General features: G+C 52.5%; 1 protein-coding gene across 2 annotated transcripts in view; it reads right to left on the bottom strand.

Moving 5' to 3' along the window:
• STAG2 (STAG2 cohesin complex component) overlaps nt 1-27426 on the bottom strand; it is a 1427207-nt gene that overhangs the window by 371041 nt on the left and 1028740 nt on the right. The gene's annotated exons all lie outside the window — the stretch shown is intronic.

Genomic DNA, 27426 nt, shown 5'->3' with positions numbered 1-27426 from the left:
GTCAATTGCATATTGCAAAAGTATTTATATAAAGCATCTCATTCTGAGAAAGTATATTTTAATGACAAGTGTTGGTTCTAAAATAAAACAAGCATATGTTTTTTATATATAAACCATTGGCCTAGAGTTCAGTTATTGAGCGTGTGAGACCATTTGCTGACAGTGTGTACAACAAATGCTTTACAATGTCCTCTGATACTGCCTTACTGCTCGACCAAGCTACCACTTTAGAGAGTAAGGTTATATCTAACTTTAGCCTCTGTCAAACCCTTGGGGACTGTGGACTCTGTACACCATGTACCTATTAAGGAACAGTATATACAGAGCCACTTTCTCACAATGGGCTTTCAGACATCTCCAGATATAGCAGGGAAAAAATAAAGATTGCCATTTGGTTCAAGAGACTGAAGCACTACGAGTCTGAATCTCTTCATTTGAATCTACTCCCAAATGGCTGCCTCCAGTCTGTCTCTGCTGCTGCTAGGGTGAATGTAGTCATTGGCCATCAGGAGAATGCTACGGACAATAAGCTTGGGTAATATATTGTTGCATTCCCTGAGGTCTTTTGCAATACTCCCACTGTATTAGCAGTCATTGTCGTTTTTTGAGTAACGTGTCAAAGACAAATCCGATTAACAAGTGCTTATAATTAGAGAGCATATTTATTATATTGCTTTGAATTTTTGGCCTGAGAAATGAGTTCCTTAACCTCAGTAACACTCTTTCTGGTAGTCACAGATTCTTCACCTTTTGAATATTCCCCAGTCGTCAGAGTGGATCTGGAAACTTTTGAGTAGTACCTGTGCGTGAAGGTAGGTGGTAAATCAGGCTCTGCACAGACTTTCTGCTCTCGGAAAGGACGCTCAAAGCCATTATAGGTGGCACCACTTATGTACGCTGAAAACAACTACTTTTGAGGTTGTCCGATCCCCTGGATGCAGAGCCCCAACAGTGACTAGGAAATGACTAATGTGCGGATTCCTAGACTTGGGATCTTAACTTGTAGATCCCAATTCACAGAACAGGAGGATGGGAGTTCAGTGAGGAATCTTCAGTTATATTGCGAAAGAAAACCGACTTTTTGCAGGTTTAACCCCACTTTCTGCCCACATTTTGACTACTAGGCACTGGTGTAACGGCACTGAAATGCCCTGAGCCCTGCTGAACAGGACTCTGTGCATGATGCTACAATGGCACATGTTTACTTGACTTAACCCCAATTAGCATAGCCTAACTTACTTGTAGGTCCATAGTATATGGTACTATGGGTACCCAGGGCCAGCAAGTTAAAATGTACCCCAGGAGCTGTAGCACTTGTTCTGCCACCTTGAGTGGGGCAAGGTAAAATATGAGTCCCAGTCTGCCACTGCAGACTGGAAAGGCACTTTTAAACTGATAAATCGACTTTGTCATTTAAGGTAATGGCAAAGCCCAAACCTCCCTTTTTAATATACGCAAGTTACCACTATGGTAGGCCCAACAAAACCTAAGGCGGGGTGCTGTATGTTAAAAGTGGAAAATGTACTTTTACATGTTCCAGCAGTAAAAACCCTGAAGTACAAGTTTCTCACCTTCGGTAACGATGTATCTGGTTTCTAGCCGCAGATTCCTTAACGTAGAATTATCTCCAGGCGTGAGACTGGACCCGGAAAACTTTCTTGCCCAGCATCTCTGCGCGCCAGGGGGCGTCACCTCACGACTCCGCCAGACGTCCTCCGCGGGAGTGACGTCAATGAGGTCAATAAAGCCCCCAACCCGGCACACGGACGTCAGTTTGCTTCGGAGAACTTTACCGCGTCACAACAAAATTGAGGAGAGCATGGGAACAGTGTGCGAAAACCAGAGAAACAAAAAGAGAGAGACAAAAGATGAGGAATAGCACCAGGTGGCACCGAGTCGCCAGGAGGCTACAAACGGAAAGACAAAGCAGGAAGAGAGCAGACCACCTCTGAGGAACAACTGTGCAAGCCAAGTGGCAGCACAAAAGTACCAAAAGGCCACATCAGTAAAGCCACAGCAGGGAAGCAGAAAGCACCCCTCCGCAGAACCACCGTGTAAGCCAAGGCGATAGCCAGGCTGGAGGCACAAGCAGTGGAAGCACCGTAAGAGAAGGAGAGAGACACTGCCACCATAGACCACACAGCAAAGGGCCACAAGCCCGGCACAGAGAAGCAACAGCAATCCACCCCCAGACTAAACAGTCAAGGAGGGCCGGAGTCTCTGAAAGGAGCAGGGGGGCCAAGGACAGGCAAAAGAACCCCCAGCGTAGAAGACCGCAAGGGGATCAGAAATTGCAACAACAAAGGGAAAAGAGCAAAAGCAGGCCTCTACACTGGAGAGAGCCCAGCTGGAGGGAAGCCCAACAGGCAGAAAGCGAAAAGGACCCCCACAGAAGACAAGCCACTCAGAGGGAAGCGAGCGCAAAAAACCAAGCTGAGGGTCCTCGCAGAACGGGGAGGAAGGGCAGGTTGCGAAGGAATCTGTGGCTAGAATCGTCTCTACCAGATACATTGTTACCGAAGGTAAGTAACTTGTACATCTGATAACCTAGCCATACCCAGAAGGGAGGAGGGCCTGCGAGAGAGCCTCCCCACCAGAAGAGACAAGGGCCCCAGTACGGAGCATGGCACAAGAACCAGAAAGAAAGGCCAGGATATCCTAAGCCCAACCAAGGGAGAGCGCCCAACACCCCGAAGGGGCAGACTGCATCCCAAAAGCCTCAAGGAACACATGGGCCACCCCGAACCCAGGGAGAAGAGGTAGAGCCAGAGGCAGGGCCTACCGGAAGAAACATATGCACAGGGATAGAAAAGAGCCTAAAACACAGAGGCCGCAAGCAGCGGACAAGGTCGTAACGGCGCCACCGCCAACAGCACAGGCGGAACAAGAAAAGCACCGCAGCGCGAAGCCACAGCAGAACCAGAGGCAAGGGCGCAAGGAAGCACAGCAAGAGCACAATGGCGGTGCAGAACAAGCAGTCCCGCAAGGGCACGCGCCGCCAGCTACAGGCAGCACCACGGAACAGCGCACCTAGAAAAAGGCAGACGCCAGCCGAAGGCAGAGGCCATGGAGGACCAGGACACACCCCAAGGAAGGGGCCGGGCCAGAGAGAGAGAGAGACACACACACACAGACAGACACCCACACGCCCACCCCGACCATCAGAACACAGGCCAAGGAAAGCCAACTCTCTGGAGCATCAGGCAGAGGATCATGCCAAACACAGGACCAAAGTGCGGAACCGCCACAATACGATGTCGGAGACAGCAGGCCAGACCGGGCGAACAACATGGCGACAAGGAGGAGGACAGACCGAGTGCAAGCCGCACCAAAACAAGTGGCAAGAAAATCGCACCAGCGACATACCGCGAAGCCACGGGGAGCAAGGATCCCGAAAGTGTTACCACAACACCCCAGCACAGGACAGAGCTTTGTAATAGCTACAAGTACCCCACATAGGGTAGGTTAGGTCCCAAGAACCATGGGAACACCTCTTAGGAAAAGCTTCCTGCAGCAGAGGACAAAACAGAAAGACCTGCAGAAAAAACCCGCAGACGGCATATCAAGCAGCCAATAAGGAAGGGACAGAAGGCCCAATCTCAAGGCCTACCGGGCTTACCAACAGCCAAAACCACAAGACAACAAAGAGCCGGACCAGTAGCCAACAGCACTAAGGGCTCAACAAAAGGACCCTAAGGCACATCAACCATACAGAATACACAACCTGGGCTACCCGTTACAAGGCCCCAGGAAAACAACGGGAGAACACCTCCCAAAACACAGACCGACAGTAGGGTCACTGAGGTGGAGGAGGTGGAGGAGAAGGTGGAGGAGGAGGTGGAGGAGGAGGAGGAGGGCGAAGCCCCACAAAAAACCTCTGAATGGCAGAATCCACAGGGGTGTGGAACATCAGAACGCCAATAAAGGGGAGGTCAACCAGCCGTTCCCTAACGTTTTCAGGGAATACACTATCCCGGAGCCAGGCATGAGGACATAGGGCCACCGAAGTAGCCATAGTACGACCAAGCACCTCGGAAACATCCAGAGCAGAGCGAAGAATGAACGCCGCCAGCTCTCGGACATCCAACACATGGTACCGCAGATCCACGCAGGCACCCTCCTGAGAAGCGGAAGACAGAAGGGACTCCGCCGAGTCCCATAAGCAAGAAGTGGCTCTAGCCAACACACAGAGTGTTAAGGGCCCGCAAAGCAGCGCTGGAAGAGGCAAAGATGTTGCGCCCCCAGGAATCCAACAAGAGGGCCTCCCGCGACGGTGGAGACAACACCGATGGCAAGGAGGGAAAGGCAGTCAGTAAAAGAGGACCCCTGGTAGAAGGATGGAGGGAAAGAGACGGGATCATGCGGAGCAGGCCAGTGGCAGTGCAGAAGAGGCAGGGGCACCGGGTCCCCCGGGGCAGGCCGTCCCCCAGCCCAAACGGAGGAAGGAAAGGCCAAGCTCCAAAAAGAGGAGGGTGGATTGATGAATGGGGATCCTGAGGCGCCTCCGGCGAAGACTGTGGGCGCGGGGACGGCGAAGAGCCGTCCTTCGAAGACGCCGGGGAAAAAGCCATGACGCGGCAACCAGTCTCCGGAGAACATTAAACAAACAGCTGACGAACCTCTGAAGAAGAGGGGCCGTCTGAAGACGAATCAACGACCCGACATCGGCCCGGCGCCGTAGAGTCCACCACCGGCATCACATCAACGTTGACCGGCACCGAAGGGGACGCCGGAAAGACCTCTGCCACAATGCGCGGCGCGGGAGACCGGGGCTGGGTCAGAGCCGGGGCGGCTAAAGAACGGCGCCGAAAAGGCGTCGTCGAGACCTCCGACGAGGCAGCCACCTGCGTGGAGGGATGAGGGGGCCCGGGGACGCGCCCCGGCCCTTACGGCGCCACTAGGGCCAGCAGCTGCCGGCGCCTGAGCGGCATCACCTCGGCCTCAACAAGGCCGCCGCCTGCCCAGAGGACCGAGGGGGACTCGAGGACACGCCCCGGACCACCGGCAACCTCCTGCGACACCACAGGGACCCCGCAGAGGTTTGCGGCGAGGCAGAGGCGCCGTGGTGCGAAGGAGGGAACCCCGAAGGGCCGCACCCAGACGGCACCACATCCTCCGAACCCGTCTTCGCCAGAGCCGCCTGCGCCGGACTCCCCGCACGCGGCAAGGGATCCACAGACGTCCCAGGAAGAGAAGGAGGAAGAGCCAATGAGGCCAGCAAGGCCGCCGCATAGGCCTCCATCTGGGCTCTGGTCGCCCCCGGCGGATAGGATGGCGACACGCGGGGCCGCACCACCCGCGGAGGACCCACGCCCCCAACAGGCCGGGAACCAGGCCTCGGGGACAAACTGCGACACTTACCAGCAGTTGAGTGGTGCCCTTGCAGCCTGCGAGAAGGACGATGTTGGAGACGGAAGTGGCGGTTCTTGAAGCCGCCCGCGGGGGACCGACGCGGCGACAACACCGACCTGGACATGCATGCCGAAAGGAGTTTCATCCGGCGCTCCTGCTGGGACTTCGGCTTCATTTGCTACCACGCCTCGAAGTCCGTGGAGTCCTGGTGCTCCCCCAAACACTACACACAGATGAGGTGAGGATCCGTCGCCGACATCTGGCGCACGCAAGACGAGCACGTCTTGAAGCCCGAAAGGCATTCGCACACTGTATCCGAAAAAAACCACTAAGCGTACAAAGAAGGCCTGATACAGGCCAGGACACGATCCGGGTCCGCGTTGCACGCGGAAAAGAAGAAAATGAACGTCAGTGCGCCGGGGTATGTGACCTCGCTGACGTCACGCCCGCGGAGGACGTCAGGGCGGATTCGCGAGGTGCCACCCCCCGGGCGCACAGAGATGCTGGGCATGAAAGTTTTCCGGGTCTAGTCTCATGCCTGGGGATAATTCTATGTTAAGGAATCTGCGGCTAGTAGTCTATCAGATTTGTCGTTTTCACTGTGTAAAGACTAGTAGCCCCATTAGCAAGTACAGAGTTACAGGCTGACAACTTAGCCCTGCGAACTTCTGAATAGGACTACTAAAATTGTTACTGCAAGGTATTAAAAGAATCAGTGCGCTAAATCCAATTTAATGGGTTAAATAAACTTAATGTCAATGATGGGCAAAGTGGAGCTTTAGAAATTGCCACTTAAGTTGTCCAAGGTTTCCAGTGGCTGTTCACTGTTGTAATTGGGGTCTGTCCTGCTGACAGCTTTCTGCCCTTCTGGCGAGACGTGCTAACTCCCCCCAGGAAAGGACACAATAGAGGCCTGCATCGGAGAGAAGGGTTACCTTCTCCCTGCCAGAAGCCACACCAAGCCAGTCCAAAAGGCAAGCTTACAAAGGAGAAGCCACCTTAAAAGGTCAAATTAGTAAGACTAGGAGAGGGGCGCACTATTGTTTAGGCAGGTAGGCTGGTACTGGGGTCAGGAGAGGCAAAGCCAGTTAAACTGCTTTTTCCACGGGTGTGGGTGTGGGAATGGGCTAAGGAGCTTTGAGTGTCAAGAGAGGGGTCTTGCCATGTTGGGATTGGGCAGAATGGTGCATCCTGAGATAGCAGATGCCATGTTTTCCATTAAGTGTTCATCAGGAGGGAGAGAGCCTTGTAGCCCATTGGCTACCAACTGCATCCTACAGGGGGGCATTTTCTGAAGATTAATACAGCACCCCCGACACCCAGATCATTGACTGGAAGGACCAGTGGTGGGCTGCGCTGATGCACTGTGGAACCGTCCAAAAGAGCCTGTACCTTTGTGGACTGTGTGAGAAGTTGGCCTGATGTATGATGTCACTAGTTCTAGTGTACACCTTATATCAGTCCAAACAACCCTTATGGTGATTGGTTGTAAAGTCAACCTTATAGACCAGCTATCCTAGTGGTAGCATGGACAAGAGCAGTCTTAGGCTAAACTCTGAATGGCATGTGAAGCCAGCTGTGATACCATATATAATCCCTTGAATACCAAATGAAAGGACACCACAACAGATATATATATAAAATAAAGTGTATTTATTCTAGTCAAACCCTCAGCACTCTTTATGAGATTAGAGGTAAGTACAACACAGTCTTATTCAAGCATACATTAAGTCACACAGGTAAGTAATACAGTTAGGCCCTAGGGGCCATGCAAACCATATACTAAAGAAGTGGTATAAGGACCACTGTCACGGAAATAGGATAGGCCTAGGCCTAGGGAATCGCTGGGGCTACACTACACTAGCAACAGTTAGGAAGTGGGAGGCCCACTGGATTCAGGTGCAGAGTGGAAACACTCACGCGTAATGCGTAAAAGTCGATAGAATTACTAGCAGTTAGAAATTAACAGTTTAAGGACACTTCTGAAGCAGCTAGAGAGTTGAGACTCGGAAACTAGACCCTAGGATAGTCACTACCCTTGTGAGCACCGAAGTACCCAAGTTACCTAGCCCACGGGCTGCGGGTGCATAGGTGTGAACTTGCGTCGGGTTTCGTCGTGGACTTCTATGGATGCCTGAAGGAAAGTTGCTGACAGGCAGTCAGTGAAGAGTGTCTGGTGGATCCCAAGGCTGGGATCAAGAAGAGAGGATACCTGCAAGCAGAAGGGACAGAGTCAAGGTCACTAGCCAGTGACCACGTGGAACCAGGCGATGTCGTGAAGATTGCAGGTGAAAGGTGAAGCTTGTCGCTGCAGCCACGGGTACCAGGAGACGTCGAGGACAACCAGGACCAGGAGGCGAGCTGTCCCACGAAGGCTCTTGCTGTCGGCGGCGTCGAAGTCGAACTAGGACTCACCAAGCCTTGGCAAGCGGAACCCACGGAGAACGGAGGACTTGCTTCTGGTGCAGACCAGGAAGGTCTGGGGTGCTTCTCTTTTGCAAGGAAGCGGGAGCCAGTCTGGAGGAGCCAGCAGTGAAGATTTCAGGGTGCGTCGTCACAAAGGACGCTAGCCAACGGGCAAGCAACTGGACAGACGCGGCAAGCAGGAAAATGCAGAAGGGCCCCATGCAGGACTCGTGGAGTGTGGGGGGGGCTGATCTTCGGTGCAGATGGTGCTTGGGGTTGGGGCTTCTCAATCCCCGGTACACAACTTCGAGGGTACCTCAGAAGCTGTGCTGGAAGATACTCGCCACTTTTCCCAGGTAGCCGGTCCCACGTCTCTCGTCGCCTCCACGGATCTCAGCTTGGCTGTGGATGTGGATCAGGGTCGGAGAAGTCTGGAAGTCAAGGCTCTGGTCGGGCTCTGCAGTCGGTCCCTCGTAGAACTTCAGCAAAGGGTAGTCTCTTGATGGTGCCTGTTTGCACAGGGTAGCCACTCCTTGGCCACAAGGGAGATTCTTCAGTCTTCTTCTTTCGTCGAATGTCGAAGGTCCAGAGTTTCTGTTCAAGTTGCAGGTTCAGGATAATCTAATCTCCTGGGGCCCAGCTACCACTCTTATACTAATCTGGGGGGCTGGGTTACCTGCTAGGTCACGCCTTATGGGTGGGACCTGGGAGGGGGGTGGTTACACCCCCTTCCCTTTGTCCAGTTTCGCGCCAGGACTGGGGCTGGAGTGCCCCAGCACTGGTTTGAACTGGACTATGCATGGGACACCTTGTGTGCCCCAGGCATGTCTCATTCCTTTCAGCCCTCCCTGCCCCAATACACTAAAGTCTGTCTGGGGTGTCTAACACTTTGGAATACTACCCCCACACCATTCCTGGCGATGAGGATAGTATTCCTCCCTTCTAGAGGGAGAAGACATGTTGAAGACCTACTACCCGGTTAAAGTTAACCAGAGCCCCAGCGTCACAAAATGGATGCTGCTGCCACAGACACTAGTCTGACCTCCTGCTGCTGGGAGTCCTTCCAGCGAGGGAGGCTTGGACAATAGGTTTCCTGCCTTGGGAGGTGCTAGCACCACCCTAGACAGGCCTTAGTGTATTGGGGCAGGGAGGGATGAATGAAACGAGACACTGCCTGGGGTACACAAGGTGTCCCATGCATAGTCCGGTTCAAACCGGTGCTGGGGCACTCCAGCCCCAGTCCTGGCGCGAAACTGGACAAAGGGAAGGGGGTGTAACCACCCCCGTCCCTGGTCCCACCCATAGGAGGGACCTAGCAGGTAACCCAGCCCCCCAGATTAGTATAAGAGTGGGAGCTGAGTCCCTAGGACTTTGGATTATCCTGATGACTGAAACTTGAACAGAAACTCTGGACCTTCGACATTCGACTAAGGAAGAAGACTGAAGAATCTCCCTTGTGGCCAAGGTGTGGCCACCCTGTGCAAACAGGCACCATCAAGCGACCTGCCGTTTGCTTTGCTCAACGTTCTACGAGGAACCGACTGCAGAGCCCGACCAGCGCCTTGACTTCCAGACTTCTCCGACCCTGATCCACATCCACAGCAAAGCTGAGATCCGTGGAGGCGACGAGAGACGTGGGACCGGCTACCTGGGAAAATTGGCTACTTGCTTCCAGCGCAGCTTCTGAGGCATCCTCGAAGTTGTGCTCTGGGGATTGAGAAGCCCCAAGCACCATCTGCACCGAAGATCAGCCCTCCACACTCCACGAGTTCTGCGTGGGGCCCTTCTGCATTTTCCTGCTAGACGCGTCTGTCCGGTTGCTTGCCCGTTGGCTAGTGACCTCTGCGACGACGAACCTATGACTTTCCACCGCTGGTTTGGCTCCTCCAGACTGGCTCTTGCTTCCCTGTGAAAGAGAAGCCCCTCAGGCCTTCCTGGTCTGCGACAGAAGCAAATCCTTCATTCTGCGTGGGTTGCGCTTGCCAAGGCTTTTTGTGTCCCAACTCGACATCGACGCCGCCGACAGCAAGAGTCCTCGTCGGACAGCTCGCCTCCTGGTTCTGGTCGCCCTCGACGTCTCCTGGTACCCGTGGCTGCTGCGACAAGCTTCACCTCTTCACCTGCATCTTCACGACATCGCCTGGTTCCTTCACGGCTCCTGGCTGGTGACCTAGACTCTGTCCCCTCTGCTTGCAGGTATCTTCCTTTCTGATTCCATCTTTGGAATCCACCGGACACTCTTCACAGACTGCCTGTCAGCATCTTTTCTTCAGGCATCCATAGGAGTCGACGACGAAACCCGACGCAAGTTCACACCTATGCACCCGCAGCCCGTGGGCTAGGTAACTTGACTACTCCGGTGCTCACAAGGGTATTGACTATCCAAATGTCTAGTTTCCAAGTCTCTAATTCCTAGTTCCTTCCGAAGTGTCCTAAAACACTTAAATTCGAAATACTACTATTTCTATCGACTTAAACGCATTACGAGTGAGTGTTTCCCCTCTGCACCTTAATCCCGTGGGCCTCCCACTGCCTAGCAACTGATAGGATAGTGTAGCCCCAGCGATTCCCTAGGCGTAACCTGTGTTCGTGACAGTGGTTCTTCTACCACTTCTTTAGTATATGGTTTGCGTGGCCCCTAGGGCCTAACTGTATTACTTACCTGTGTGACCTATGTATGCTTAAATAAGACTGTGTTGTACTTACCTCGAATCTCATAAAGAGTGCTGAGGGTATTTTGACTAGAATAAATACATTCTATTTTTATAATATATCTGTTGTGGTGTCCTTTCACTTGGTATTCAAGGGATTGCAAATGGTATATCAGCTGGCTTCACATGCCATACAGAGTTTAGCCTAAGACTGCTCTTGACCATGCTACCACTAGGATAGCTGGTCTATAAGGTTGACTTTACAACCAATCACCATAAGGGTTGTTTGGACTGATACAAGGTGTACACTAGAACTAGTGACATCATATCAGGCCAACTTCTCACAAGGACCACTCAATAGGAACCCACTACAATGCAGATAAAGTGCTTGGAACTGCTTTGAAGACTGCTTCTTGTTTGGAAGTAACTGTTACTGAGGACCTTGCTGGTCCACCTGACTAGCTTCCTGCCTGAGTTGGTCGCCACAAGTAACTCTACCTGACCGCATTGATACCTGCACAAGTTTTCCTTGAAAAAGTTTTAAGTGTCAAATTCATTGAATATGCCAATGCTTATTCGTGGGTGAGGGAAATGTTTTGATTAATTATTTATTTTAAGTTGCATAGCTCCGGAACCCTCCGATGGAACTTTTTCGTTGTGGTGTCTAAATTCAAATAAAATGCAGTCTCTTCTTTATCAATATGTGTCAGATTTCTTTGTTGTCTTGTCGATTTCTTCTTCAATTGTTTTTGTGTTGTTTAAATGCTTTATACTGGTTCTGCTGTGTAAGCCTTTCTGCTCAGTGCCACAGCTACACCGGATTGAGTTGAGGGTTTGACAGATGCAACCTACTGGTACTAACGAGGGTTGGTAGGAAAATGCTACTTACCAGTATGCATCTGTTCTTGGCATGTAGAGTAGCATAGATCGCCATCTGGTGTTGGGCCCAGATGTTTGCACTTTGTTGTTGTCTTGGAAGAAGTCTTTGGAAGTCACGAGATAGGCGACTCCTCCTTTGGACAATAGTGCGCATGGGCATCGACTCCATCGTCAGATTGTTTTTTCGCCAAGAAGGGAATTGATGGAGTTTTGTGAGAAACAGAAATAGATGTCCATGTATGTTGTATCTAATTAAGATAATACTGGAACAGATAAAGGTAGCTGGGGAGGTGCGTGGGCGTGTGTGAATCTGCAGCTCTACATGCCAAGAAGATGCATACTGCTAAGTAGCATTTTCTGTTCGAGGCATATGAGCTGCAGATCACACACTGTGCATAGATTGCATAGCAGTACACCTCCTTAGCGGCGACTATCAGTATCTGTTGCAGTAGTTTGAAATAGTGTTTTGAGTACAACTTGGCCCATACTAGCTTGTTGTTTTGCCTGCACATCTACACAATAGTGTTTTGTGAATGTGTGCGGTGTAGACCATGCAGCTGCTTTGCAGATGTCATCTAAGGGAATGTTCCCTAAAAATGCCATTGAAGCCACTATCTTTCGGGTAGAGTGGGCTTTAGGGGGAAATAGTTTATGTTTTGCTTTGTGATAGGAAATTTGTATACATTTGACAATCCACCTTACAATCCCAGACTTTGATATGGGATTGCCTTTATGTGGTGGTGAGAAGGATACAAAAAGTTGTTTTGTTTTGCGAAAAGGTTTTGTTCTGTCAATATAGTAAAGGAGTACTCTTTTCACGTCTAGTGTATGAAGCGCTCTTTCTGCTACCGTTTGTGGTTGCGAAAAGAACACTGGCAACACAACAGATTGGTTGAGATGGAAGGGAAAATAACTTTAGGAAGTAATCTAGGATTTGTCCTGAGAACCACTTTGTGATGGAGTTGTAAAAATGGTTATTGAATAGTTAGTGCCTGTAGCTCACTGACTCATCTAAGAGATGTATTGGCCACAAGGAAAGCGACTTTCCATGTAAGAAATTGTAGCTCGGGTTTATGCAGAGTTTTGAATGGAGGATCCATTAATCTTGTGAGGACGATGTTTAAATCCCACACTGGGGAGGGAGGTACCCTGGGAGGAATTATTCTTTTGTGGCCTTCCATAAATGCTTTAATGGCTGGCACCTTGAACAATAACAGATGTCTATTTTGTAGGTAAGCTGTAATCTAATTGATGTGTATGTTAGATTACATCTTTGAAGATGCACCAGGTAACATATGATGTGCTGAGTGGAGGCATCTAGAGGGTTGATGTTGTTATTGTTACAGTATATAACAAATCTTTTCCACTTGGCTGCATAGCAGGCTCTAGTGGTGAGGCGCCTAGCTTCTTTGATAACGTTCATACAATCAGGTGGAAGACTGAGATAACCAAACTCTAGGGCTTCAGGAGCCAGATCACCAGGTTGAGCTGTGCTGAATCTGGGTGTCTGATCTCTCCATGGTTCTGTATTAAGAGCTGTGGGGAGAGGTGTAGTTTTCGGTGTGGGACTACTGATAGTTCCAGTAATGTTGTGTACCACCGTTGTCTGGCCCATGTTGGAGCAACTAGGATCAGTGTTCGTGACTGTTGTTGCAGCCTATGCACCACTAATGGAATGAGTGGGAGAGGTGGAAAAGCGTACGCAAATCTGCCTGACCAATTCATCCATATCGCATTGCCTTTGGACAATGGGTGTGGATATCTAGCGGCGAAGCTTGGGCATTTTGTGTTGTAATGTGTGGCGAAGAGATCTATCTCTGGTTAGTAGACTTTTGTGCAATACTTTCAATTACTTGCAATAGGTTTTGTATAACATCAAACAAAACTTTGCATGTAAATGAAGAACAAGTTACTTATCTTCAGTAACGATGTATCTGGTAGAGGCATTTTAGTTGTAGATGCCTTACCTTAGAATTTTCCCCAGGCGTCAGTCTAGATCAAGGGATTTATTTCTTCAGGAATATCCCTGCGCGTCAGTAAGTGTCGTCTGTCGACTCTGTGTCCGTTGTCTGCGTCGTGGTTGCAGGGATGATGTCGCAATGCCTACTTAGATACCGCCCACGCGTGTGGATGTCAGTTCTGACTCGACTTTTCACTCCAGAAGAGCAGAGCCATGAAAGACACTGACCACTAGTGCGCCACAACTAGGGCCCTGTAAGAGTCCCTATCCCTAGAAAACAGTTTGCAGAGTGGAGAGTAAGGGAGGGGCCGTAAGGAATCTACAGCTAACATATGTCTCTACCAGATACATTGTTACCGAAGGTAAGTAAGGAGTAGTTTCTTTTCTGTAACTCCAGTTCTGTAGTAGGGGTATCTCTGTTATAGTCATAATCTAGTGAATAGTCCCGCCCATGTGCGCGGACCCCGGAGCAATAAAAAATAATCTCTAAAAGGTGACAAATCATGCAGACCTGCATACACCTTTAAGAGAGAATTTAATTTAAAGACAGATAATGCAGCCTATACCCACAGGCTACACTGTCCAGTACTTCAACTAGAATTCCACCAAAATCCACAAACAGCACTGCCTGTCCAGTTTTTCTCCCCATAGGAAAAAACCCTGCCTCTACCAGCAAAAGCCTCTGGAATGATAGAGAGGAAGGAGTGGACAGACAAGCCCCATAGGCTGCCATTATGTGGCTTGGAACAGGATACTGTGCCTTTAAGAAAACTTTCCAGTTTTCCAGAACTTTCCCCAGTATCCCAGAATGCCCAGCAGGTCCCATTTACTTTCAGTTCTTTTTGAAGGCGTAGCACGCCAGACCTGTAGCATTCTCCATATGAATAAGTATCTCTCCACCGGGGAGGAGGGCGGGCGCTTATGACTATAACAGAGATACCCCTACTACAGAACTGGAGTTACAGAAAAGAAACTACTCCTTCTGTAGTAGGGGATCTCTGTGTATAGTCATAATCTAGTGAATAGAATGGCAAGCCCATCCCCACACAACAAAAGCGGTGGAGAACACATAAGACACAACCACTACTGTGCGAACAAATTTCGCAGCGAAGCCTGCCCAACCTGAGCATCTGCCCTGGCATCCGAGTCCAGACAGTAATGCGCAGCAAAGGTATGGACCGACTTCCAAGTGGCCGCCTTACAGATTTCCGCAATCGGAACATTACGCAGCAAAGCCGTCGTGGCAGCTTTGCCCCTGGTGGAATGAGCCTTAGGTTTACCCCCTAAGGTCTTATTAGCCTTTTGATAACACAACTGTATGCAGGACACAATCCACCGAGAGATGGACTGCTTAGAGGTCGCAAGACCAGTCCTGACTGAGCCATAATTAACAAACAATTGGTCAGACCTACGAATATCCTTGGTCTTATCCAGATAAAATTTCAACACCCTTCGGACATCCAGGGAATGGAGAGCCCTTTCCGCTGGTGAAGAGGGATTCTGAAAGAACGTAGGTAAAGTTATGGTCTGATTGACATGAAAGTCAGAGATAACCTTAGGAAGGAACTTAGGGTGAGAACGCATCACAACCTTAGCAGCATGAAACACAGTATAAGGTTCTTGACAACATAATGCCTGAAGTTCACTCACCCTGCGGGCCGATGTAATGGCCACTAGGAACGCCGCCTTCCAGGATAGGTGCTGCAATGAAGCCTTGTGAATAGGTTCAAAAGGCTCTCTCATCAGTCTGGACAGCACCACATTCAAGTCCCAAGAAGGCGAGGGAAGTCTGACAGGAGGGAACACCTTCTTCAAGCCTTCCAAAAAATCCTTGACCACAGGAATCTGAAAGAAGGACGTCTGTGAAGGGCACTTCCTGTAAGCAGTCAAAGCAGCCAGATGAACCTTAATGGAATGGAAATTAAGGCCAGACTGCGCCAGATGCAAAAGGTACGGAAGGATGACATCTTCCTTACATGTTGTCGGATCAAAGTTCTTGGACTTACACCAGATACAGAACCTCTTCCACTTGTAAGCATAGGATGTCCTAGTGGAAGGTCGCTTAGACTCCTTCAGAATGTCCATACAATCGTCTGGTAGATTCAGATGACCGTATTGCACTATTTCAGGAGCCATGCCGCCAAACTCAAAGACGAGAGGTTGGGGTGCACCATCCGCCCCCCGAACTTCGTGAGAAGGTCCGGCCTGCACGGCAACCGCATGTGAGGAAGGAGAGACCGGTGAAGAAGGTCCGTGAACCACCACTGCCTGGGCCACTCCGGGGCGATCAGGATCATCCGCGCCCTGGACTGGGACAGCTTGATGAGCACCGCCGGAATCAGGGGAATGGGTGGAAAAGCGTACAGAAAGCTGTTCGACCAATCGATCCATAGCGCATTCCCCAGCGTCCCCCGCTGGTAGTACCTGGATGCGAAGTCTCGGCATTTGCTGTTTTCGGCGGTGGCGAACAGATCTACGTCTGGAGTCCCCCACCTTGCGAAGACTTCTCCTAGTACTTCGTCGTTTATGACCCATTCGTGGTTTTCCTGAATCAGCCTGCTCAAGGCGTCCGCCTGAGCATTCTGCACCCCTGGCAGATGCGTGGCCGTGATCGTCAATCCTCGGGCCAGCAGCCAGCGCCAGATCGCCTGCGCCTCCTGCGACAGAGTGCGCGATCTCGACCCCCCTGCTTGTTGAGGTAATACATCGTGGTTGTATTGTCTGTCTGTATCAGCAGCGAGTTGGTCTGGAAGGACGGAAGGAAAGCCTTCAGTGCCAGGAAGACAGCTCTGAGTTCCAGGAAATTGATGTGGTACGTCGATTCCAAAGGAGACCACTTCCCCTGAATCTGCAGGTCCCCGGAATGCGCACCCCAGCCCTGGAGAGAAGCATCCGTCACCACATTCGTCGTGGGAATGTCCTTGTGGAAGGGAACCCCCTTGAGGAGGTTTTCCGCCGAACACCACCACTTCAGAGACTGACGAGCATGTAGAGACAGTCGGATCTTGTCGTCCCAAGAGCCTGTCTTCTGATCCCACTGATCCTCCAAGCACTCCTGCAGTGGTCGCATCTGTAGACGTGCGTGCGGAGTGAGGAAGATACAGGAGGCCATCGATCCCAGTAGAGACGACACCTTCCTCACAGTCGTCGATGGAGCAGTCCTGAGGTCCTTGCACTCGCCGCCTTCATCGTGGTGGCAGCGGTACCACACACCTTCCTGCCCGCAGAGTCCAGCCAGCGGCTTTCCTTGTCCGGTGGCACCGTGGAGGCCGGGGCGGTCGCATGTTGTTTTCTCGCCGCCGTCACGATAACCGAATCCGGTTTCGGGTCCCCTCTCAAGAATGACGGATCCGACTCCGGGGCCCTATATTTCTTCATGAGCCTGGACGGAGCGGCCTTCGCTGTTGCGGGAGTGAGGAACAGTTCCAAAGCTGGTTCCACCAGTCCAGGCACGAGAGGCAGGAGGGGGCGAGACAAGTGTCTTTTATGAAGCGTCTCAAATATCACGGACGTCGTGGGTGTTGGAACCGTCACCGTGATATTCAGCTTCGCAGCCCCTCGCAACAGCACCTCCTGGAACGAGACCAAGTCGTCCACCGGCGACACCCTAGTCCCCGGGGAGTCCGACAGCGTCGGGGAAAGGTCCCTGTCCGAGGAGCGCGACCTGGACCTATACCTTCTGCGGCGTCGTCTAGAGTCTGACGAGGATCGCCCTCGGCTCCGCGATCGTCGCCTCCTGTGAGAGCGGGAGCGCGACCTCTTCGGCTTCGGCCTGTCCGCCGGTCTCGCTGGTCCAGGCGACCGTGGGCGTCGTGGCTTCGGGGTCCCTTGCGGCGGAGTCGGGTACCGTGGAAGGGAAACCGACCTCGGGGGGACCGGCGGCGGCACCGCAGGAGTGCTTGGCCGCAACAGAGGCCGGGGTGGCGGAGACAGAGTCCGCGGCCGCGGAGGAGGCGGTGGAGGAAGTGGAGACGGTGGTGGAGGAGGTGGCGGTGGTGGTGGTGGCGGTGGCAGAGGTGGGAGAGGAGGAGGCGACGGAGACCTCCGAGGCGGGGTATACACCACTGAGTACACCGATCCCGGCGACTCTCTCTTCCTCGACGTCGTGTGCCTCGACGTCGACCTGTGCCTCGACGGCGATCTTCTCGGCGTCGATCTCCTCCTCGGCGTCGACTTATGTCTCGACGGCGACCTCCGCCTCGACGGCGACCTCCGCCTCGACGGCGACCTCCGCCTCGACGGCGACCTTCGCCTCGACGGCGACCTCCGCCTCGACGGCGACCTCCGCCTCGACGGCGACCTCCGCCTCGACGGCGACCTTCGCCTCGACGGCGACCTTCGCCTCGACGGTGATCTTCGCTTTCTCGACGTCGATCTCCTTCTCTTCATCGACGGCGAGCTGCGATCCCTCGACGCCGAACGCCGACGCCGGGCCTTCTCTCGACGTCGACCGCTGGACGCAGTCGAAGACGGCGTCGTCGCCGACGACGCCGATGTAGTCGACGGCGGCCTATTCAGGTCCCTCGACGGCGATCGTCGACGCCGTTTCTCCCCAGAGCCCTGGGGAGACGGCGAACAGACGGTGGTCATCCTCCTCGACGTCGCCGTCGACGCCCTCGACGTCGACGGGGAGCGGGAGCGCTTACTGGTCTTCCTGCCCCTGGGGAGCCCCCCAGAGGCCTCAGCATGGGCCAAATCAGCCCCTCCAGACCCACCTGGTGCCTTCAGTCTTCGCTCCTCCAGAGCTTGAAGCCTGCTCTTCATCCTGTCCCTCAGGGTTCTTGCTGAAAACGAGTGGCAGATGGTACAGCTTTCAGGCACGTGGGACTGGGGAAGGCAAGCTATGCACACCTCGTGTGGGTCAGTTTTAGCCTTCTTTCGACCACATTCCGGGCACTTGTCGAACAAGCCAGGCATGTTGACAGTACCAGCTACTAAACACAAGAAAAAGTGACAAAAATTGCCAAAATCTCAATGAAAAACCTTGAAAAAGGTAGAGCTCAATGCTCCAGGGTCCTGCTAGCAGGAGCCGGAAAAAAGAACTGAAAGTAAATGGGACCTGCTGGGCATTCTGGGATACTGGGGAAAGTTCTGGAAAACTGGAAAGTTTTCTTAAAGGCACAGTATCCTGTTCCAAGCCACATAATGGCAGCCTATGGGGCTTGTCTGTCCACTCCTTCCTCTCTATCATTCCAGAGGCTTTTGCTGGTAGAGGCAGGGTTTTTTCCTATGGGGAGAAAAACTGGACAGGCAGTGCTGTTTGTGGATTTTGGTGGAATTCTAGTTGAAGTACTGGACAGTGTAGCCTGTGGGTATAGGCTGCATTATCTGTCTTTAAATTAAATTCTCTCTTAAAGGTGTATGCAGGTCTGCATGATTTGTCACCTTTTAGAGATTATTTTTTATTGCTCCGGGGTCCGCGCACATGGGCGGGACTATTCACTAGATTATGACTATACACAGAGATCCCCTACTACAGAACTTGTTCATCTGATAGAGACTGCTAGTTGCAGATTCCTTACCTTAGAATAGATACCCCAGAAATACCATCTCTGGATGAGGGTCCGCGAACCAAGGGCACGAGAAAGTCATGGCGGACCGAACAGGCAAAATAGTCGTGCCTCCGGACTGGACTGTCCAGGCAATAGTGTCTGATAAATGTATGCAGAGATGCCCACGTTGCGGCCTGGCAGATATCAAGGAGTGGGACTCTGCGTGCCAATGCAGTGGTTGCTGCCGTAGCCCTAATGTAGTGAGCACGCAAACCCACTGGAGGATCCTTATTCGCTAAAGCACAGAAGATCTTAATGCAAAGGGCAACCCATCGAGAGATTGTATGTTTTTGAACAGCCTGGCCTTTCTTGGCACCTATATAGCCAATAAAGAGTTGATCATCCACCCGGAAGTCTTTGGTGCGGTCAAGATAGAATGACAGTGCACATTTAGGGTCTAGACGGTGGAGTCTCTCCTCCTCCTTGGAAGGGTGCGGCAGTGGAAATAAAGTGGGCAAGGTGATGGATTGTCCTACATGAAATGGTGTAACCACTCTAGGAAGGAACGAAAGCCTCGTTCTAAGCACCACTTTGTCCGGATGCACAAAGAAGAAAGGGGGCTTGGATGATAGAGCCTGACGCTCACTCACGTGCGAGCAGAGGTGATGGCAACAAGGAAGGCAGCCTTGAGAGTAAGGAGCCTGAGACGACAGGTATGAAGAGGCTTGAAGGAGCACACATAAGAAATGTGAGAACAACATTCAAGTCCCATTGGGGCATTATGAAGGGAGATGGAGGAAACAGATGAGTAATGCCCTTAAAGAATCTGTTAACATTAGGAGACTTGAACTAGGATGGCTGATCTGGCAGCTGAAGAAAACCAGAGATAGCTGCAAGATAACCTCTTAGAGTGCCCAGAGCAGAGCCCTTCTGGGACAAAGAAAGTATATACAAAAGAAAGTCTGAAAGAGGGGCAGAAAGGGGATCCACAGCCTTCTCTGTGCATCATGCCACAAACTTGTCCCATCTACAGGCGTATACGGACTTAGTGGGGGGACGCCAGGCTGCCAAGAGGACATAATAGACTTCGGGCGAAAGGTCAAAAGCTGTCAACTGTCGCCGCTCAATCGCCACGCAAGGAGGTGGCGACTGGAGAAGTTCAGGTGAAGAACCCTCCCCTGCTGCTGCTGCGACAGAAGATCCTGCCGAAGGGGCAGTTTGATTGGAAGATCGATGGCCATGCTCAGAAGCACAGGTTACCAGACTCTTCGTGCCAACTCCAGAGCCATAAGAATAACTTGGGCTCGGTCAAGTTTAACCTTCTTGAGCACTTGGGGCAGAAGTGGTACATGCAGAAAGGCGTACATGAGGCCACAGTACCGACGAAAAGTGTTGCAGAGCGAGGGCCGCCTTGGAAACTGCCACGCGCAATACTGCTGACATTGCGAGATCACTTGGCATGATCCATCAGCAGGATGCAGGAGGCCATGATGCCCAGCAGCTTCAGCATCATTCTCACCAAAATCCAGGATGAAGGCTGAAACAACGGTATCATAGCCTGAATATCCCCGACTCGCTGTTCGGTAGGTTAGGGCCGAAACTACACAGTGTCCAGAACAGCTCCGATGAAAAGGAGCATCTGAGAGGGAGTCAGGTGTGACTATGGCACGTGTATAGTGAACCCCAGAGAATACAGGAGGTCTGCCGTAGTCTGGAGGTGGGAGACGACAGCCTAGGGCGAGCTCGCCTTCATCAGCCAGTCGTCAAGATAGGGGAAGACTGGGACCTCTAATCTGCACAGATGAGCTGCAATCACCGCCATCTCCTTTGTGAACACCCGAGGGGGCAATGGTAAGGCGAAAGGGAAGCACATTGAACTGAAAGTACTTGTGGCTCACCATGAACCATAGATAGCGTCTATGGGCTGGCAGGACGGTACTATGGAAATAAGCGTCCTGCAAGTCCAATGCCACCATCCAGTTTCCCGGGCCGAGGGCAGACAGGACTGGAGCTATCGTGAGCATCTTGATCATCTCCTTCCGGAGGGAGTGATGGAGGGCTCGTCGGTCTAGAATAGGACGCAGGCCTTTGTTCTTCTTGGGCACCAGAAAGTTGCGGAAATATCAACCACGATCTACATCTGGCGCAGGGACCCTCTCTATAGCTCCCTTGGCTAGAAGAGCAGAGACTTCCTGGCGGAGAAGTGCCGAATGCTCCTCTGACATGCAATTGTAAGATGGTGGCATGAAAGGAGGGGTAGTCTCCAAGGGGATGGAGTATCCCCATCGGAAGATTTGCAGAGCCCATCTGTCCAACGTGTTGGATTGCCAGAGGAGGCGGTGATGGCAAATCCTGCCTCCAACTGGCTGAAGATGGGCCTGGAACGTCAGACTAGGAAGATTTGGAGGCAGTGGGAGAGATGGTAGACTGGTCCTCCAACTGACTCACACACCCGAGAGGACGCTGGGTCCCACGTCCGCAGCCACAGAGGCTGGGCAGCTCGTGTGAACCTGTGGCTAGACTGAACCAGATGTGGTTGGGCGCTCCTTCCCTTACCAAGAAATTGAGGAAAAGCAGCCTGGAATGGACGGAAAGGCGTAGTAAGGCCTACAGATCTGGCTGTAGCACGAGAATGCTTTAAAGTGCTCAAGCTCCGAATCTGCTTTGTTGCCAAAAAGATGATAGCCATCAAAGGGCACGGCCATCAAGGTTGACTAGACATCCCCTGAAAAGCCAGATGTCCTCAACCGTAGCATCTAAGGACTACTGATGTGGCAATCGGTCTGCCCAGTATGTCGGTGTCCAGTCCACACCGAAGGGGGAATTTGGCTGCATCTCTCCGATCTGCAACTGTCTGAGAGAGAACGGCCCGGGCCTCCTCCAGGCACTGAGGCAGCACCTGCACGACCATGTCACAGATCGTATGGGAGTAGCGGCCCAGGAGGCACACGGTATTCACCGACCGCACTGCCAAGCTGGAGGAAGAGAACATTCACTTCCCAAGATGATCCAGATTCTTGGATTCCCTATCTGGAGGGGCAGAAGGGAACACGCCTTTAGAAGAAGAGGCATGGACCAGCAAACTCTCAGGGGAAGGGTGTTGGGTCAGGAACACTGGGTTGCCTGGGGCCTGGCGGTGGGTAATTGTCCTCTTCACAGAGGCCACTGGGCTGGGACCAAGTGTCCAGGAGGACATCAGTAAGGGTCTCATTGAATGGCAATAGGTGTTCAGAGGAAGAAGCCGCAGGCTGAAGCACCTCCGTAAGGAGGTTAGTCCTGACTGCCACCGAAGCGAGCTCAAGGCAAAGGACCTTGGCCGCCCTTCTCACCACCACAGCATTGCACGCTCCCTCCTACATAGCCACAGTAGTGGGAGAAAGCAAACCAGTCTCTGTAGAGGTGTCCAGACCACTGGCATTACCCAGGTCCTCTCGCCAATCCGGTTCTGCCAGCTGGTCGGTTAAAGGGTCCAGTGACTCCAACCAGTCTTCATCACCACCCTCTGTTCGATAAGAGTCCAGCAGGGTTTAACAGGGAAACAAAACAACCCTCCAGCTTCAAGCGATGATGGACTGGCTCCGTGTCCAGCTCGGAAATGAGAACAGCGTCGGCTGGAGGCACAGCCGGCGCCGTCAGGATCGGCGCCCGGAAAGGTCGAGTGAGATCGACTGAGGTTGATCCGGATGCAGGCCTGGATCCACGGGGGCCCTCCGGCGGAGCCACAAGCCAAGACCCTAACCTGCTCTGCGGGGCCCAAAGGTGCAGCAGAGTCGGGCTGCCCAAAGACCAGGTGTATGGCCTTGTAAAACTGAGTTGGGAACGAGAATCCAGCTCCTGGAATGGGTGGGAGGCGTCTCTGAAGCAGGCACTGGAGATGAAGCCTTTTAGCGACGACATTCAGAATCCTGCGTCGCGTCAGCCGACCGACGGGGAGAAGGTGACGCGTGCCAGTGCTTCTTCGCCTTCTTCTTGTGCTTTGACTTACCCTAGGACTTAGACGACTTGGAGTGCGACGAGGAGTGGGAGCTCCGCAAAAGGCCTCGTGACCTTCCTTGCGAACAAGCTCCAATCATTTTTGGGATCGCTCCCACAAAGTCTTCAGGTTAATGGCCCTGCAGTCGGAGCACAACTTTGGGTCGTGGTCGCGCTCCAGAAACCACAAGCACACGAGGTGCGGATCCGTCACAGGCATCATCTTGTGACAGGAGCCACAGGACTTTAAGCCGGTCCGATGTTGTGACATCCCTCGCACACCAGTCCAAGACACAAAAAAAGAGAACTGACGTTGGGGCGGCATCCAAGTAGGCACCACAACATCATACTGGCGACCACCACACAGACGTGGAGTCGACTGACGCCACCTACCAACGTGCAGGGGTATTGCGGAAGAAAAAATTCTCCTGATCCAGACTGACGCCCGAGGGAAATTCTAAAGTAAGGAATCTACAACTAACAGTCTCTATCAAATAGGTTTTTCAATACAGATAGAGATACTTAGTATGCAGGATCACACTTAGTACAATACAGTGAGAGACCAAAGCAGTCCTATGGGAAAAAGACAGCTAAGCAACTTAAAGGCAAGTACGCAAATTTTGAGTTCAGTCTCCGGAGGTTTGGGTCAACACTGGGCCAGGGTCTAGACGAGTTATGTACTGCACCACCAGCTGGGCCACATTTAAGTCCCTTGTAAAAGGTACCTCTGGTACCAAGGGCCCTGTTACTAGAGAGGACCTCTGAGGGCTGCAGCATGTATTATGCCACCCTCAGAGACCACTCACCATAAGACCCACCCACTGCCAGTGCATGCTGTGTTTTGGAGCAGACCAAACTGAAGAGTCGACATGGCACATCCTGTGTGCCATGCCCACCAACACTGGCTGTGGCATGGGTAAGTCACCCCTCTAGCAGGGCTCACAGCCCTAAGGCAGGGTGAACCATCCCACAGGTGAGGGCGTAGCTGCAAGAGCAATATGCCCCTACAGTGTGTGTGCCAGTCACAGGCATTGTAAGTGCAGAAAAGTCATACAGTACAAGGGCTGGGAGGTTGTCATTACACATTCCACAGTTCCATGAGGGACTTACTGAAAACAGGGAAGTTCTGTACCAAACTTCTCAGCATAATAAACCCACAATGATGCCAGTTTTGGATTTATTATGAAATATACTCGGAGGGCATCTTAGAGATGCCCCCTGCAAAACGATCAACTTCTAGTGTATTGGCTGACTGGTCCCCGCTAGCAGCCACCACCGGACAGGTTTCCGACCTCATTGAGTGAGAGCCTTTGATGTCTCGGAGGTCAGGAACAAAGCCTGGTCTGGGTGGAGGTGCTTCACACCTCCCCCTGCCAGGAATAGCAACAGTTGGCAGTAAGCCTCAAAGACTCACCTTGTTATGTGCTTATTTGGGCAGCTCCAACTAGTGAAGATGCCCATCCCCACTGTCAAGGCCCCACTTTTGGCGGTAGGACAGGCGGGAAAATCTTGAATTGGAAAATGAATCCCAATAGGAACAGCAATGTGCCCCTGTCCCCAAAGGGAGGAGGCACCCAAAGGGTGTAGTCACCCTAGGGGACAGTGGTCATTGACTACTCCCCCCACCTCAGTAACGTGCTTAAATTTAGTATTTAAGAGCTCCCCCGAGCCTTGTTCCTTAGATTCGATGACCTAAGAAGAAGGACCAAAGAGCCATGCAGCAGTGGAGACGACGACGACGACGGACTTGGACCCAGCCCTACCGGCCTGTCTCTTCCTCCAGCGACCCTGCTTCAATAAACGGGCATGGCCCACAGCCAGCAACCTCACCAACCCCAGAGGACCTGTGCTGTCTTCGACAAAGAACTTCAAGTCTCCGGGTGGATCCGCCACACCTGCGTCACTCTGCACCCAACAGCTCAAGTCCAAGTGGCCCATTAATCTAGTGAAGTCTCCTCAGCTATCCTGATCTGGGATACAGCTTTGGACAACCTCTCCTGACCTCCCTCTCGACACCTGCAGAATCTACCTGAAGTGCCCTCGCCCCCGACCGTGACCAGATCTGGTGAGAAATTCAGACACCAAAAGACACCCCTGCACTGCAGCCCCCGACCTTGGTGTGCCCAAATGACAGTGTCCAGGCATCCCCGCACTATCCAACTTATCTCGCAAGTCGTGGGATTCCTTCAGCCAACCTCCGGAACTGAGCCTGCAGCTTTTTTCCCCCCAACCAAAGATCTCCATTGATTTTAACAACCCCTACTTGGCACTCTGCACCCGGCCATCCCTATGCCGCTGGTGGTGCAGTCTCAGTGCTCTTTGGTGGCCCCTCGAGTGCTGATCTTAACCCCAAGGGCCTGTGTCCCTGAACCGCAGGTACTTACTGTGAGAAAGTGCCATCTTTCTCGCATGGTATGCCCCCACGTTTTGCTGAATTGCTGAATGTACTTTGACTGAGTGTACCCTGGACTCCTGCCAATCAGGTGCCCAGGGCCTATGTTCCTTCCCTAAAAACAGAAAACCCAAATTGGCAAACCCTGGCCACATGTCAGCCCCTGGTAAATGGTACCCTAGGTACCCAGGGCCTTGTGACCAGGGAAGGCCTCTAAGGGCTGCAGCATTCATTGTGCTATCCTTAGAGGCTCTGTACCCTTACACACACACACACACACACTGCCCTTGCAGGCTGGGTGTCTGGGTGCAAGACAAAACAAAGAGTCGACATGGCACACATCCCTGTGTGCCATGCCCATCACCTACACTGCCATGGCATACATCAGCCACCCCTCTAGCCGGGTGCCCTATGCCAATGTTGTGGGCACAGGAGCAGGAGCCCTGTGCCCCTACAGTACCCAGGTCCATTCCTGGGCACTGTAAGTGCAGTGCTGCCATTTAAGAGTATATGGTGCTGAGAGCTCGTCAAACACGAACTCCACAGCACCATAATGGCAACACTGAAGACTGAAGTTTGGTATCAAACTTCTCAGCACATTAAACCCACACTGATGCCAGTGTGGGATTTAATGTACCAAGCACCCCAGAGGGCATCTTAAAGATGCCCCCTAAAACCTAATCTACAATCTACGTCTGTTCTGAGGCTGCCACCCAGCAGACATGTTGCTGGACCCCTGGGTGGGAGAGCCCCTGCTCTCCTGGGCCTGCAACAATGCACATCCTGGGCGAGGTGCTAAATCTCCTCCCCCGGGATGGGCAGGGGGAAGCTTCAAAGGCATGCCGCCTCTGTGAGCTTCCCCAGGCCACTGCAACCCCCCACTCTGGCGGGAAGCTTGGCCGGAAACCCCACATAAGGACAGGGGATGTGCTAGCCTGCCAACCCCACCCCTCAGGTGGGAGAGGCGAGGTGAAGCACATTTCCGGGCTCTCGCCATCTTGAAGATGGGAATCCCTACCCTATCAGGACTAGGCTACTGCCCCCTTCCCACAGGAGAGAATCAGGATAGGGGGTGTACCCACCCCAGGACAGGGACCCATTGGTCCCTGCCCTTCACCTACCTGTAACGCCCCTAAATCTAGTATTTAGGGGCACCCTGAACCTTCCTTCCCCAGATTCCAAAATCCAAAGAAGAGCTAGAAGAAAGAAGACCTGCCCTGCAGCTGCTAAGAAGAGGAAGACACCAACTGCTCTGGCCCCAGCCCTACCGGCCTGTCGACCCTTGAACATGCTCCAACCCGGCATCTCTTGTGGTCAGCAACCTCACAAACCCCGGAGGACCTGGCTACCTTTTGACTCTAAACCCCTGGGACTCCCATGAGTAGAGGCTCTAGTCAAAATCTACTTCTAATCCCTGGCAGCAGCCCGGAACCGCGAACCCAGCACACTCTGCACCAGCCTATTCTGTGCCGGATTGAACAAAGACCACGAGGACGACCCCACGGCGACTGTGACCCCGAGTCCGGCTCCCAAGGACCCCCCTCTACACTCCTGAAGAAGCCTGCAGCCTCAGAACAAGGTGCCCCCCCAACCGCGATCAACAGAGGGTAAGATTTCCCGACACCAAAAGGCACCCCTGCACCCGGCGCCCCGCGGCCCCCTGTACCCAATCCCGGGGTACCTACCTATCCTCCAACTACCCAACTTACCTCTAGAAGTGGTGGTGGCACCTGAAGAATCCTCGTCCCCGAGCTTGCAGTCTTTTTCTAAACCGGAGATTTCCTATTGAAATCACTTGAGCGCCCGAAGGCTCAAAAGCACCCTGCACCCAGCGGCCCGAGTGGCCCTGGTAGTGCAACCTCTACACCTATCTACTTCCCCACTTGCCCCGAGTAAGTGACCAGGAGCCCAGCTCCCACAGCCGCGTGGCCGGCTAGTCAGCAGCCACCAACCAAGGCCCCCCTATCCCTCATAGGATAACATTGGGCCTAACTCTCTCTGCACCCGGCCACTCTTGTGTCGCTGAGGGTGAACCAGTACCTACCTGACCCTGGGAGTCTATGCCCAGAAGCTTAACTCTGCCAGCCGAGTACTTACCTTTAAACCTATAACTCAATTTTCTTCATAGGGTAACATTGACTGGCTTTTTCCTGAAATTTCTTCTAAGTGTGGACTTTTCAAATCTTAAAATATTCACCAAAAATCAGCCGAGTAACGAAAACGAAAATACTCACCTGCTCTTAGGTGAGCTCACAGTGCTTTATCTTGGTGCCCAGCACTGACTCTAAAAAATACTTACAACTGTACTTACCAGTAACCCAA

This window comes from Triturus cristatus, chromosome 5_2, assembly GCF_964204655.1.
Source record: "Triturus cristatus chromosome 5_2, aTriCri1.1, whole genome shotgun sequence".
Classification (NCBI taxonomy): Eukaryota; Metazoa; Chordata; class Amphibia; order Caudata; family Salamandridae; genus Triturus; species Triturus cristatus.
This window is presented reverse-complemented; position numbering and strand designations above follow the sequence as displayed.